The following is a 12,055-nucleotide window of genomic DNA, read 5'->3' as shown; positions in this document are numbered from 1 at the left end:
AGATACTTCTTGACATGAACTATCTCAAGTTGCCGCCACAGACATAACATCCCCCCATGACATGAACGTGAATCTGTATCTATGGCAACAGTCTGAGTCCGTGACTTCGACACGTCTTTGAAGTAGTGAGAGCCGATATATAAACACGTCGTGTATCCATTGATGAATAGAAGTTTGTTTTCAGTTGATATCTGAACATAGATATTGTGGATTTTAATCAAGTTGGACTCTATCATTTCAAGTCAGGTTAAGTCTGTGGTAATCTACCGTCAGTGACTGCTGAGAATATGGCAGATATTTGTACAGGTGTTTTGGAGTGTTGCTATGTCTACCGGATGTCAGTTATGATACAAATCTAAAGTATTTCCATATGTGGCCATTCATTTGGTATTGATACTTGGAGATTTTGAAATTATCTGAAGTGTTTCCATGTATGTGTCCAATCATCTTGCTATTTATATTAGGAGAATTATCTTGAAATTAACAGAAGGTAGATTTTCAAAACAAATTCGGTATCATTTGTCATCACATTATGATAAGATATAAATAGTAATTTGTTGGTATTTCCGATTTAATTAATGTACATGTCATATTTTGTGAGTAAGATTGAAAACACATGGCATAGTATGTTATCACATGATACACACGTAGAGACCATTCTCGCAAAACAGCGCAATGGCCGAGTCTTGGACGGTGCCGTAAAAGAGACTGGTTTGTGACGATGGTATTTGTCACGGTGCCGTAAAACAGGTTGTGGTTTATGACGGTGGTATTTGTCAGTTATGATAAATATGTATATTCTGTCATTTCGGTATTTATATTTGAAGTATTTATCAGACTTTACAAGTAAACAATTGATTTGAAATGACGACTATATTCATATCTTCACATTGCGTCGTTTTCACAAGACTTTGATAAGAGTCTCAGAAGCGAGGACACATCACGAATATTTACCATAGATAATTTATATGTGAATCATTTCATATGCCAGGCATTCTTGTGATCAGGATCGGACTTTCTTTGAGACAGGTCACATTCAGAAGTCCATAACCTTCTCGACTAGAGACTAGTCGCTGGCTTTCGAATCCAACGCCAGATTCAGAAGCCAACGTTTAGTCTCTAGCTAATGACCTTCTCACGTTCACTACCATTCACACATAATTACAACAAAACAAAAACTGAGAAATTATCCATTGTTTTTACAAACACATTAACTAATTATATCCCAGTCTGGGGCCATGACAGATAAAAAATCAAATTCTCTGTCTCCATTCTTGGGCAATTAAATGTTGACATGGCTTGGGATACTGGTTTTGAACCCTTTGTGTGTATAATTATACCTGGTGCCTTGAGGTTCAACGGTCTAAACTACATTCTTTTAGGGAAACAGGTCTACAAAATAACATGCAATTATACTTTGTGATAATTAAAAAATAATTGGTGCAATCAGCACAGGGAGTAGCCCGAAGTGTCTAGGCTACATACAGGTGATAGATCTAAACTTATAATTTCCGTTGATGACTATCACAAAGTGACGTACACTATCTGTTGTTACTTACTTCCTCGCCGGTTTCGTTTGTTTCTGAACGGAATCGATAAATGCTTGGGGCAAGATGTGAACCACGATTATGCCCTAGTCACCCCAGTAATGTGAATGTTTTAATACTATGCGCTTAAAGGAGAATGCAATGACTTGTACACTGGGGAAGTATATATATAGGTGGCCGATGTTGTAATACATGTAATTATCTATAGAACGAGATATTGTCTATGTTGTGATCATAGAGAATAGAAGGGTATACTGTCTATGTTGTGATCATATAGAATAGAGGGGGAGATTGTCTATGCTGTGACCATAGAGAATAGAAGGGTATATTATCTATGCTGTGATCATAGGACTATGTGCATGGTAATCCCATATCAAAGGTGTGTTGATATAGTTTTACGTGTAATAAATTCATGGGAGGGGAGTGAGAGAGAAAATACAATATCAATATGCTAGATATTGACCTTTGACATTTGGTTTTATACTGTTGACAGTAAAATAGGTAAAGTCAACTGTGAACTAACTGATGACAGGTATAGGATTTGTTTATAATAACAGTTTTTTTGCGACAAACCAAACAAACTCTTATCTCAGGAATAAATTCACCTCAAGTAGTCACAATTGATTTCATTACATTACAAGTCAGTGATGCTCATTTGAACTTCATCTTTAATTTGTATCTTAATTCTGTGACATGTTAATTTGACATTATCCGTGACATTGAGTCTCTTCAAAAGTACAACAAGTCCCTATGGGGAGGAAGTAAGTCTGTATCTAGGTGACAGTTGACGAATAATTGTCTTTTATCAACATGTAAATAGATGTCACCAGCCTGACATAGGATATTTTCACTGCTACATGTGAATTGTTATTTGTAAATCCCATCTTGAATCAATTTATAGTTTCACACGACAACGTGTCCCACACTTGTTAATTCTAGACTATAACCGATAATGTTTCTGTTGAAAGTGTGACTTTGGGAAATATTTCTCGAAATCAAACATTGGCATTCTTCAAAGTTCAAATCCGGGATGGTCAAGTGGATTTACTTTCAAAAGTGTTGTTTTATTCACCACTTTCTTTTTGTTTAAGTTAATTTATGCAAAATAATGCAAATTGGAATCATGAGTTTGAAAACCTGTCAACCACTTGTATTTGTTGATTGACAGTGGGAAGTTGTCTTTTGGCCCAAAACTAACTGATTCGCTGTCAGTTCTGACTGACGGTTTTGTCAAATTGTTGGTCCTCAGTTATGACCACTAGGAAATAAAAAGAATCCAACCACGTTTGAAGAATTAATATTTCATTACGTTGTTAATATGCTGTACAATTACAAATATTACATTACACAAAACGTATGATCATTGTGGAGTTATGAGTGGCCGGCTTGGAATCTGCAGGTTGCAGGTTCGAGCCCCATCGCTGTCGTTTGTTTCTGAGTGGCTAAAAGTCTTCGGGCAAGATTGGAACCACGACTGTGCCTCAGTCAACCCAGCTGTATAATTTGGGACCTGGTAGGATAGAGGTTGCAATGTGAATGCTTTAATGATATGCGGAAAGATTTGAACCACAACTTTGCCTCTGTATAATTGGGGACCTGGTAGGATAGAGGTTACAATGTTTTAATCCTGCATGCTTATAAAAGGCTGCAATGGATTGTATGCTCCCCAGGGAGTTGGGGAAGTATAAAGGGTCGTTGTGCTGCTATAGATCCATGCCAGGGGTAATAATTGCAAAGCGCTTTGAACACAGAGTGGGAAAGTGCTATATAAAAATCAACTTTATTATTACAATCAACAGTTTACAAGGACCAGTCGCTTTTATAGCTCTCTTTCCTAACGACAAACATTGATTTCACTCTTCACACTGTCACTAAAATCAATATCGCTCTTTCGCTTTTTACATCCTCATTTAACATTAAGTACTATATATATTCATGAAATAAACCTCAGACCACTAATTCTTTCAGTGATCTGAGAATGAACTCCAAGTTTATCCGTACTCCTTGACATTTCAAGGCATTATTAACTTGCTTGAACTAACTTAGTTCATTGACATGTAAATGTCTTCTGTTTTACTTTGAAGAAAGTGTTGATGGCCTTTGAATTATTTGTTCATAAACAATGAGAAAGGAAGGCCCTAAAACAGTGAGGGACTGCCCCTTTGAGTGAATCTTTTCAGAACTTTGACACATTGGTAAATAAAACTATTCAAGATGTGTGAATTGAGGGGGGATTTAGAATAATAGTAAAATCAACCTGGATACAGAGAAATAACACATTTGAAGTTGATAGTGAATGCATAGATGAATGGATCAAAGTCAAAATCATTGACATCTGTATTTTGTTGGATGAAAGTGAGATGAAGATTGTCAGCTGTCACTCTCTACTTCATCAGCATGAGGTCCACAACTTGGTGTACAAACTTAACAAGAGTTTGGATATTGAGAAGAAAAACTCAGTTTGAGAGAATTGATGTGTGAAAGAAACACACAAAACTTTGAACACCTTTCATTTGTCTTAAAGTATTTATATTCTCAACAATACACAAATATCAGCATGTGACTTGTGTAAGTTGTAATTAAATTGTGTTATTTCTAGTTGTTCTCAAAGATTCATTTTGCACCTCTTATAGAAACCACACAAAATGTGTGCATCTGTTTGTTTCTGAGAGTTTCAAAGTGTGAATTTCTAAAACATCTTGAGTGGTGAGTGACATATCACATGCATACATTTGCAAGGTTTGTAGTCAGTTTCTAGCTGTAGTTGTAACATTTTTTTTCAAATTAGTTCAATTTCGTATAAACAGACATTGTACCATATAAGTAGTCATCCATTTTACTTGTAGATAGTATAGTAACAAGTTGAAATCGTGAGCGAAAGCTTGCTTCTAAATGTCCCATGTTAGTTTGACTAGCCCGGAGACTTGTCAATCTGATTCGACATACAGGTTGTTCTGGTTAACAGCATTTTCAAGTCAGATAGTCAATGCTCTGTGGTATAGTTAACTTACAGTGACACCTACACACCAAATAAAAAAAAAACATGCAAAAAGTTTCACAATCTCCATTTAATGGCACATTTCTCATGAAAGATTACGTGTCGACTGCATGGTTATTTCTCCAGCACTCATGGTCCAATTTATTATGTAACCGTATAAAAACTGGCTCAGCTCATGTGACACACACACACACACACACACACACACACACACACACACACACACACACACATACATATATCACACACATCTTTACACACACACACACACACACACACACACACACACACACACACACACACACACACACACACACTACATTCAAATATTCAAAACCAGTGTAACCCAATTGAATTCTCGCAATTAACTTGAAGGTGAACACGCATATATGTTAGAGACACAATTTTAAAGTCACTTTTATTTTATATCATATGTTCGTAACACATGGGCCAATTTGAGACAGAATTTTTATCTCAATTGAAAATACACTTACATAAAACCATAATTCTGTTCATTTTGCCTTAAAAACAGAATATCCAATATCCATAAGGATTTTGACAGGTTTATTCATTATTCGTATGTATTGCATTATGTATTATAAGATTAGCGGTACTTTTAGTCGCCCCAAAAAGTACCTCATCGAATCAGCTATTCGGTTTTCCTGACTAGTATGCCTACTGACCAATCAGGTCAGCTGATTACGCTTTCTTAGGGCGACCGAGCTTATTTCTATGGGTCGATCGCATCGGTTAGAAATAAAACATAAGTATAAACACGTAAGTATATGTGTACACAATTGGGGTCCATCTGATTGAAATCTTCAAAGGAGAAGGCCGTCACAAACCAGATACACGAAAGAGAAAGCAAAGGACAATCAGATAAAACAAACCATTCCTTCTCTTTGCTCATATTTACTGAGATTAAAGAGGTGGGGGGGGGGGGGGGTTCGATCAGGATGTTGTCAATAGAGATAAAGGGGAAGATCAGATGGTTTAGCGGTGAACTAAATACTATGATTTTGCAAGCCCACCCCAGCCATAATAATTGATCACTCCATAACCTTGGGGATCAGGGATTGAACGTCATGTGACAACGAACTAGGTATGTGTCATGACATACGGTAACCGAGGAGTCATGATGGGCGAATGGTTAGAGTGGTGGCTTGGAATCTGCAGGTTGCAGGTTCAAGCCCCATCGATGCTGTTTCTGAGTGGCTAAAGTCCTTGGGAAAGATTTGAACCACAACTTTGCCTCTGTATAATTGGGGACCTGGTAGGATAGAGGTTACAATGTTTTAACCCTGTATGCTTATAGAAGGCTGCAATGGATTGTATGCTCCCCAGGGAGTTGAGGAAGTAAAGGGCCGTTGTGCCGCTATAGATCCATGTCAGGGGTAATACTTGTAAAGTGCTTTGAACACAGAATGGGAAAGCGCTATATAAAAACAAACACCATCATTATCAGCGTGCGAAATTAACGCCGGTCCTTCGGCCCGAGACCAACAGATTTCCGTTCGGACCGACATCGGTCCTTATGACCGATTGAAATTTGGAGTAAATAATAACATTTAATCAAAGATATATCCAATTTCACCTACATGAATCTGATGTTGTATTACCTATTTTACTCTCGACATCTCGTTCAAGTCAAGCGACACAGAGCTAGCTCGCTACGTGTTGTTGCCAATGTTGATATCATGTCTACATATGACGTAGCATGCAGCATTTACTTTATGAAATTATGTTAGCAAACACATGATTGGCTGAATTCTCGAATTATTTTTGTCTTGTCTAATCAGAACGTCTTAGACATGCAGACTCATTTTACGCATTCAGTACATGCGTCGTAAAGTTTACTGTTCGAAGTATATGAAACTTTTAACGTGTTTGAGACAGTTCCACGTTGCATTTATAAAGTATGTGGCGATATTTAGAAGGCGGCAATGAGCTTACGAAGAAGAAGACGAAACAGAGTTTTTTTAAAGGCTGGTATTAAAGCCGGTAATTGTTAGCGGGTTTCCCGATCAATTTACCGGAGTTCCCCATGTCTGTGGCCATGATCAAAACAAACTGACGGAAAACATATAAACTACTCAGAAAATGGCGTTTTAACTAATAAAGAAGTCAGGTACACTTCGTAAAAGAAAAATGCGTAGTCTAATTTCTTTCAATTTGATGCGATAATGTACGTCCTGTCATGTTGTAATCAACGTATAGATTTAGAAATGTTGCATTTTTGTTGCCATTGTTGTATCTGGAAAATTACTGCATCATGCCAAACACGGGTACATAGTGGATGACACATTACAGTACAGTTACCATATCACGTTCCTACGTCAAAAAAAACTCGCACTGTAAGACATGTTTAGCCATAGTTCTCTTCATCATGGTCAGATTTCTTACACAAACAGTCAGAGACGATACTCAATACACCACGGTAGGGTATACGGGTAGGGCATTATTTGGGGGGGGGGGGCTTCATTACATATTTGTAAAGACTGAAGGAAGACGAAACCGCTCCGTGTCACTGTGTGGATGGAAATTGAAATAATAGCAAATACACAGTTTTCAAGAGGGATAGTTATGCGACAAAACTTTCTGCTATGATGAATTTGTGGGTCTACGTTCCCTAGAGTTGGAAAGGTACATCAGCTGTTGCCACAGACGATGAATCAGACTTTGGATTATGTGATTCAGAATTTAGTGAATCGTACAGAGAGGAAGGAGAGGACTGTGATCTCTTAGAGATTGCAGATAATGTAGATTTATTGATTCATCCACCACATTATCTACAATCTATGGATATGTATTTCTATGGTGGAATGAATGCATTCAGTCTCAGACCACTATAGTTTATAGGAACAGATTATGCGAGAATGAATATTCATAGTCTCTGGGTTCATAGTTACAAATGGAAATCTCTACTCACAGAGTCAAAAATTACTTGGTTGTGAATCCAAAATTTACATCCAAGTTATTTTTTGACTCAGTCTGTGAGTGGAAATTTTATGAAATAATAGTGGATAGTGAACAATTCGTTGTACTCTCTTTTACTTTTATATCTAAAGATATGTTGTATCATATTAAAGTTCAAAATCATTTAATCTGTAAATGGGGGGGGGGGGAGCGGGGGTGTACATAAAGGTCGTGAACATGAACTGCATTGAGTATGGACCAGCAGTTTTCCTTAAGGACCAGCAGCATTTGCTACATGTCGGTCCTTATGACCAGTAGTCATTTTCCCTTAAGTTCACACACTGATCATTATCATAAATATAATACAACAAGTTCATACACTTGAAATTGATGTCTAAGTTATTTTTTATTTATATAAAACAATACTTCACTCCATAAACACCCAAATCAGAACATGAGCTGTCTGGTAAATAGAAATATCCAATATCAACAACAACAAATATATTATTATATATTACAGAAATCTAGAGTAAATCTTTGACTTAGAAATATAATTAGGAAGGCAGGAATGGACGCAAAGCCACTGAAATTGTAATCATGATTAAATAGTATAATTTAATTCAATTGTCACGTCAATATTGGTATAAACTATCTAATAAATTCATCACGCTTCTGCTCCCAAAATTTGGCAGTTTTTGAGCATACAGTAACCATGGTAAAGTCATTAGTTATCAAAAGAACTTTCGAAATAATGTTAATTTTCTAGGCAGTTTTTGAGTATACAATAACCATGGTAACCTCATTAGGTATCAAAAAACTTGTCGAAATAATGTTAATTTGCTAGGCAGTTTTGAGCATATAGTAACCATGGCAACCACTTTGCTTATCAAAACTTGTCGAAAAAAATGTTTTTCTTAGTATCACACGCTAAATATACAAACAAATCTGAAACATTACATCAGCTTGGAAATATCGCTAACGTAGAATGCACCTCGGAAATAAACTCTTTAAACTTTAGCTGTTGCTTTTTTTCATGAAAACCCAAACCTATTGTCAGTTAAAATCAATTTTTAAAATGTGGGATCACCGTACAAAGTTTTGAAATAAAGGTCAAAGTGATATCAAAATTTAGTCATTTTCAAATCCAATATGGCCGCCGAATATACTGTGTTAACTTTATGGGGGGGGGGGGGGGATAAAATCGACGATTTCCTTGAAAACAAGATGGCGAACCTTCAATTTTTCTTTTGTTTTTTCAAAAGGACAAGGACCAAGCCGCTTGATGTGGCAAAGTTTGTAAAGAATTGAAGAACTTTGATTTTCATGAAAATTTATCCCCGATGCGCATTCTAAATATAACCTGAATAGCAATAAAAAACATTTGTTGTGTACCCTATTACCATCTGAGTATCTCCTCTAACATCAATGAAAAGGAATAATCCACACCAAAAACATTACTTTCCATTGCAAAACAAATCAAATAAATACCTTGAAATAAATATTCCATTCTCATATTTTATGACATGGTTAAAGAGCAAAAGAAGCAGGAGAAGAAGAAATAACACACACATTATAATATAATATAATATAATATAAAGACAAACTCAAACAGGTACGGTGGCCCACGGGTACGGTGGCCCACAGGTGAGTCAGCATCACGTGACTGATAAACGAATATACAATCATTTCCAATTCATGTATATTTTTGAATATACACAAGATCGTAATATACTACAACCATTTTCGATTTACATCTTTACACCATTATCTTTACATACAAATTGTATAATTCTAAAAAATAGATTTCTTCAACGAATAAAGAACTCTATATACAAATATAAATTAACAACTATTGTTGACTGGGATGGATTGGGAATCGTGGTTATCATTTTTATAATATCATATACTGGATTTACTAATGTTACTATGGAATCAATGTTCCAGCATCAAATGCACAGCATTTTATTTCTTTAGGTCCAAACCAAATATATTTTATAGTTTTACATGTATCATGTCTGGATAAAATATCTTTCTGAGTATGTTATGTTCATGTGTTTTAAACACGTATAAGACATCTATATAATACACAACTATAGTATACTCTCACAGTGCTCCTCACTAATTGTTAATGCTGAGGTCAGCTAATGGACGTCGTTTTGCTCCACTGAATTTAAAAGCAATGTGATTTAGTCCCACTTCACACAGTGATCTATACAGTCTACCTTTGGTACACTCTTCAGGACTTTGAACTTTCCACATATGTAACATCTGAAATGCCTGTTCACGGACATTACCACGATGAGAATGTTCAATAGAACACAACTCGGTTTCCTCTATGGATAATGCATGGCCAAGAGTTCTCCAATTGTGCATTAGAAGTCCTGCAATGTCAAACAAACTCTTTTCACTCAGTTCCTCGTTGTCGTCTGATAGCACGAGATCCCTACGTGCCCTATTGCGACCAAGAGGGGGCGGAGAAAGTTGAATGGACGGCTGCATACATGTCTGTGTTGGTGACATGCTTGATACGTCATCTTCAAAACATTCTGGTGACAATGGAATTGGACTGTAGCAAACCGAATTCTTTGAAGGCCGAGGTGGAGGGGACGGTGTTGAATCTCGATGTACGACTGTGTATGGACCATTCCCACCAAAGAATTCTACGGTTCGAGAGAATTCGGGTGTACGCTCAGGTATTGGTATCTGACTTTCAAACGGCCTGGTTGTCGGAGATATGGTGGACGGCGACGGTGATAGATTTGCTGTTTCCCTTCCTAGTCTGGTTTCAATGTGACTGCTACAGTTTCGCTTGGTTGTGTTTTCATCTTCTTCGCTTGAAGAAAACGTTCTTTTTCTAGCCAGTGGTCTTATGTCATATTCATCAGGACTGGTAACAACTGTAGATAGGGGAAAAAAGTAAAAAATTTAGACACCATAACATACGAACACAATCATACAGTTCAATCGTGCTAACAAAAATCACAATTGAAGGGGAGGAACAAAATACATTTGAATCTTTTGGAAAGCCTTTGAGTTAAGGAGTTGAGACCATCCAGGTTCCACAGACAGACAGACAGACAGACAGACAGACAGACAGACAGACAGACAGACACATAATATATTTTGGATTACGATGTATAAAATGCATTTTTTGTCATGTTTACTCTGTACATTGTACCATTCATTGGCCATATGCTATTTCTAAATAGACTCGTGCGTACCTTTACTTTGCGAATTCGAATTCGTTGGTGAACTTCCAAAGCTAAATAGAGATCGCCATCTTGATTTCCCTTGCTCTGGTTCCCTGCTTTGGGAACATTCCATGGATGTTGTTTTGGCCTTCACATCACGCATTGCTTGTAGAATTTCGCCCTGTGTTCCTCCACGTTGCATGAAGAGCGACAAGATTTGACAGAAAGGATCCACGCTGGTGTTGAGTTTCTGGTCAATCTCATGTCGAGTGAAGCCAAGTTTTCTAGCCAACATTTTCCAATTGTCATCAGTGCTAATATTGCGTATATCTAATCAAAGAGAAGGAAATACCACGTGACATTATTGATGCAGTCTAATGGTAGCTCTTTCCATTCAGAATGAACAGAATTGGACGCTTGTCCTCCCTTTAACCCTTTACCACGTACAAAGAGCGAGAAGACACAAATTATGCATTCCCTTGGTGATCACCTGCCTCGTGATTAAGTAGGAGGAAATGGAGTGTACAATGATACGACAAAGTCGAATTTGCCAACATACAAGGTAAACGACTAGTTCCTGAGGTTAACTTGACTCAAAAATTACAAATCACGAACAAAACATTTCAAGCTCCACCCTCCTCTTCCATCCATAATTTTCAAGCCCTCCCCCCCCCCCCCTTCGCACTTGAGTTGTTGTTGGAAATGGTTCACTTAGGACCTCATAAACACACCCAGGCTAGAGACACAGCTTTTAAAACTCACCTGCAAGTTCTTTAAAAGCATGCAATGTCCATGGATTAAATCCTGTTGAAATTCTGTTTTCGTTACCACTCTTTTGAAAAAAAAAGTGTAAAAAAAAAAAATTGTCAGTACATTGTCACACGAATGGCGTTGATATCACACTTTTGTTTTCTATTGCAAAAGACAAGAACGTAATACATATATAACTGTCATAGTGGATTTTTAAAATTTTAAAAAATCTTAGATCTTTCAATTCCCTAGCTATTGGAAAATCATGGGTCTAAGAAAAATTGGACAGTGAAATACGGTTAATTAGAAACGAGTGCGACATATCAATTTGTCTACTGGGGACCCATTTACTAGGTTCGTAGTAGACGGGTAACAACACTCGAGAACGAATTAACACCGTTCCAAAGTGACTATGTTATACTTAGTATATTAATATTGTAGATGTTTATAGAAAACTTAATTAGATAAACTATCTCACCTTGATAAGATTAAACTTAAAGATGTCTTCTCTATGACCATCAGGTAGAATTCTTTCCACAAACACTTTACCAAACACTCCCTTGTCTACAGGTCTGTTTTTGAATTTACAGGCAAATTGTTTCTCAAACTCCAACCCTTTGAAGTCTTTCTCCAGCTGTTCTAAGGACGGATCT

This window comes from Glandiceps talaboti, chromosome 5 (assembly GCF_964340395.1).
Source record: "Glandiceps talaboti chromosome 5, keGlaTala1.1, whole genome shotgun sequence".
NCBI lineage: Eukaryota > Metazoa > Hemichordata > Enteropneusta > Spengelidae > Glandiceps > Glandiceps talaboti.
This window is presented reverse-complemented; position numbering follows the sequence as displayed.